This window comes from Protopterus annectens, chromosome 14.part0, assembly GCF_019279795.1.
Source record: "Protopterus annectens isolate FY-2018-M chromosome 14.part0, PAN1.0, whole genome shotgun sequence".
NCBI lineage: Eukaryota > Metazoa > Chordata > Ceratodontiformes > Protopteridae > Protopterus > Protopterus annectens.
Genome location: NC_056748.1, coordinates 591,405,349 through 591,409,318, shown reverse-complemented (window position 1 = coordinate 591,409,318; position 3,970 = coordinate 591,405,349).

Sequence of the window (3,970 nt, the reverse complement as noted above, 5' to 3'; positions counted from 1 at the left end):
CTGGGAGATGTAGCCCTATATCAGTAGCACGATGCTTCAGAGATCATCTAACTAACTAACAATGGGCAAAACTGCTATTCAAATTATAGCTTGCTACAGATCACCCACCATGTCCCAGAACCCCCACTCCGCATTCCTGGAAACATTGGGAAACAGAAAGGTCCTACCAAACACCCTGATATTGGGTGATTTCAATTATCCAAACATTAACTGGGAGAACTACTCAAGTATGAACCCCCTGGCCCAACATTTCCTAGAATTTAGAAATTCAAATGCCCTGGATCAACTGGTTAACACCCCCGCCAGAGGTGACAACATATTTGACCTGGTCATCACCAACATGGGCAACCGGTGTTCCATCTGACCATATACTAATCACTCTGGATATCCACATTCCGCCACCACCCTCAGTCAAAGAAACCACCATGAAAAACTTTTCAAAAGCAAACTTCATGTTACTTAAGATCGAGGTGGGAAGTTTCAAAGCCCCCATGCTAAAGGATAATGCTGTCCAAGCTGCAAAATCCTTTACTAATGCACTCTACAGGCACCTACAAGGATGCATGGATTGTGCTATCCCAAACAAAACCAAGACTCACTCCTCCAAGAAAAGGAAACCAGTCTGGTGGACCCCTGCCATAAACAAGCTATACAATAGAAGGAGGAAACTAGTACAGAAAAGAGTAAAATCCCAAGAAGGGAAGACATCCCTGATCAGTATCAGCAAGAAACTACGTTCCTAGCATTGAAAGAAAAATTGCCATGGACTCCAAAGATAAACACAAGGCATTCTTTAGCTATGTCAAGATTCTAAGTGGCAATTCTCAGATCTGCTCGTTGTTGGTGCAGAATGGCACAAAATACACTGAACCGACCGATATAGCCAACATCCTGGCAGACAGGTTCAGTGCAAACTTCACCCCCCCTCTCACCCCCAAAAGGGCCAATAACTATACCAGAAGAATGTAGTGCCCCTGAAATCACAGACATTCAGGTTAAAACAGCCTTTTCCAAAGCCAAAAACACAGCATCAATGGGACCAGATGGTGTCCCAAGCTGCGTCCTACACGAGCTCAAAGATGAACTAACCCCTCACCTAAACACACTGTTTAAACTCAGCCTCTCCACAGGCTAGGTGCTCACAGAGTGGCACACAGCAACGGTTATTCCACTCCACAAAGGTGGAGCCACAATGGACCCCGGGAACTATCGCCCTAGAAGCCTGACTAGCTTGATCTGCAAAGCTATGGAGCGCATCATCATGGATCTTATTAACAGAGACATTGAAAACCTTCAAACAATGGACTCAACCCAGTTCGGCTTTGTTAAGAACAGATCATGCCTCCTAAACCTGGTGGACTTCTTTGAGACAGTTAACAAGGATATAGACAAGGGAAAGGTGGTCCACACAGCCTACCTAGACCTCACAAAGGCCTTCAACACTATTCCCCAGTCAGGTATTATAGAGAAGCTCACCAGCCTGAACATAAACCCCTACATCATGAGATGGGTTGCCAACTGGCTCACAGACAGAACCCACATGGTAAGAGTTGCAGGAGCTAGGTCTGACTCTAAACCTGTTACAAGTGGCGTTGCCCAGGGCTCAGTCCTAGGACCCCTCCTGTTCGGCATATACTTCTCAGAGGTACAGGCAAGCACAGGAGGACTATGGCTCACCAAGTTCACAGATGACTGCAAACTAGGGGCTATAATTGACTCTCCAGCTGACACAGACATCCTCCAAAAGGTTCTCACTGAGACAGATACCTGGTGTCAAAACCATGGTCTCAAGCTAAATGCCAAAAAGTGCATAGTCATCCCCTTTGGAAAAAACAAAGTACCCACAAACTACCACATAGGTGGTAGCCCCCTAAATACAGAAGGCGTAATAAGGGATCTGGGGACCCAAGTAGATAGTAACCTCTCCTTTGATAATCACATTGCCAAAGTGGTTAGAAAATCCTTCTATATGGCCCAACTAATCACAAAAGGGTTTGCATCCAGATCGAAAGAGGTCATTGGGCCCCTCTATGCATCATTCATCAGACCCATCATAGAGCACAATGCCCCATTTGGGATGTACCTTACAAGACACCTGCAACAACTGGAAAGACCACAGAAGTTCCTCACCAAGAGGATCACTGGTCTCAAGCAGATGCCCTATGCAGCTCGACTGAAGAAACTCCAGCTGTACTCGGTTGCATACCGCCTACTCAGAGGTGATCTCTGCCTGACATACAGGCCATGTCCAACCCAGAATTTATTTATTTTATTTTATTTTACATTTGTTGACCAGGCTAGTCTAGCTGGATATATTTCCATTTTCAGTAGAGGCCCGGGGAGAAAAGCTCCACAAAAAAATACAACAACAATAACATCTTAGTAAAAACATATTAGTGAAAAATAACTAAAATAGAAAATGACCAAAAAGGACAGGCTAGACAGAAACTACTGTTGGCAAAGAAAAATACATAGTCAGTTACAGAGCATTCAAATTATAAGCTAAAGGCTAATGATACAAGTTATCAGAAAGAAAGAACAGGTAAAGTTAAGGAAGTTATGGAGAAATCTAGGAAAAAAGAAAGAAAAAAGAAGAGAAGAAGCAGTAAAGAGAAAAGAAAGTTAGGAGAAAAAGAAGTGGCAAGGGGAAGAGAGGGAAAAGCTAAGAGAAGGGGGTAGAGCATAGAAGCCACGCATGGGCAAAAGATAGCCTAGGAGGAAGCTTAAAAGGCAAGCCAAAAGTAGGAGGAGTGGAAAAAGAAGAGGTGAACTAATAATGGGTGGAGGAGAATGTCAGTCTGGAGTACTACAGGAACAGAGCCAGTGATTTTGGAAGTAAAGCTTGAGTCTTTGTTTGAAGAGAGGAAATGATGTAATCAGTGTTATATCACTAGGTAGCAGATTCCATCTTCTACCAACAGTATTAGTGAATAAAGAGTCGCCGGCATAGTTGTTAGACTTTATTGATCTAGTCAGGAGTCTACCAGAGGAACGGAGGGAGTTAAGATTGTTGTAAGGGATTAAAAGTTGAGAGAGTATAGGGGTGTTGTCAGGCTGGTACAGTATTTTGTAAGCAATGGTAAGTTGTGAGATCACAAGATAGTTTTTAAGTTCTAGCCAGCCTAGAAGTTTCAAATTTAGACAATGATGGGTTCTGTAGGGGTTACCAGTGGCAAAGCGGGCAATGTTATTATAACAAGCAGCTAGTTTGTTTAGGTTAGCTTTCTTGTGGTTGGTGAAAATCGGAGAGGCGTAAAAGAGAGTTGATATAAGATGGGAAAGGGCAATTTTAGCTCTAGTAGATGGGGTTAAAAATAGTTTAATACGGTATAAGGATCCTATTTTTCTGTTAACTGATTTGATGGTGTTGTTGATGTGTTGATCAAAAGTGAGATTATTATCAATGGTTACTCCTAACAGTTTAGTAGTTGTGTCAGGAGAGATGACAGTGGCGTTGTTTGAGGAGATAGTGAAGTTTAAAGGGGGGGTCCGAGAGGTGGGGGTGAAGAGAAGAAGTTTAGTTTTTTTGGCATTAAGAAAGAGGTACCGTCTAGTAAACCATGTTTCTACAGTGTTGAAGATATTTTGAGTTAGAGAGATTAGATCTACAGGAGAAGATGCTGAGCAAATAATGGTTGAGTCGTCTGCGTATTGAATGCAAGTTGGTTGAGGGATTACTGAGTGCAGATCATTTATGAAGAGGGAGAAGAGTAGTGGACCATGAATAGAGCCCTGAGGGACTCCAATGGAAATTGGCAATAATGAAGAGATGTGGTTATCCCATAGAACAGCTTGTTGTCTGTTGCTCAGATACGAACTGAACCATTTAATAGCTAAGTTATCAAATGAGAGGGATTTAAGGATATTAATTAGAGAAGAATGGTTGACCATGTCGAAAGCTTTAGAGAGATCAATAAATAGAGCTGAAGAGAGAAGGTTATTGTTGCGATTCCTGTTGATAGTATCCACA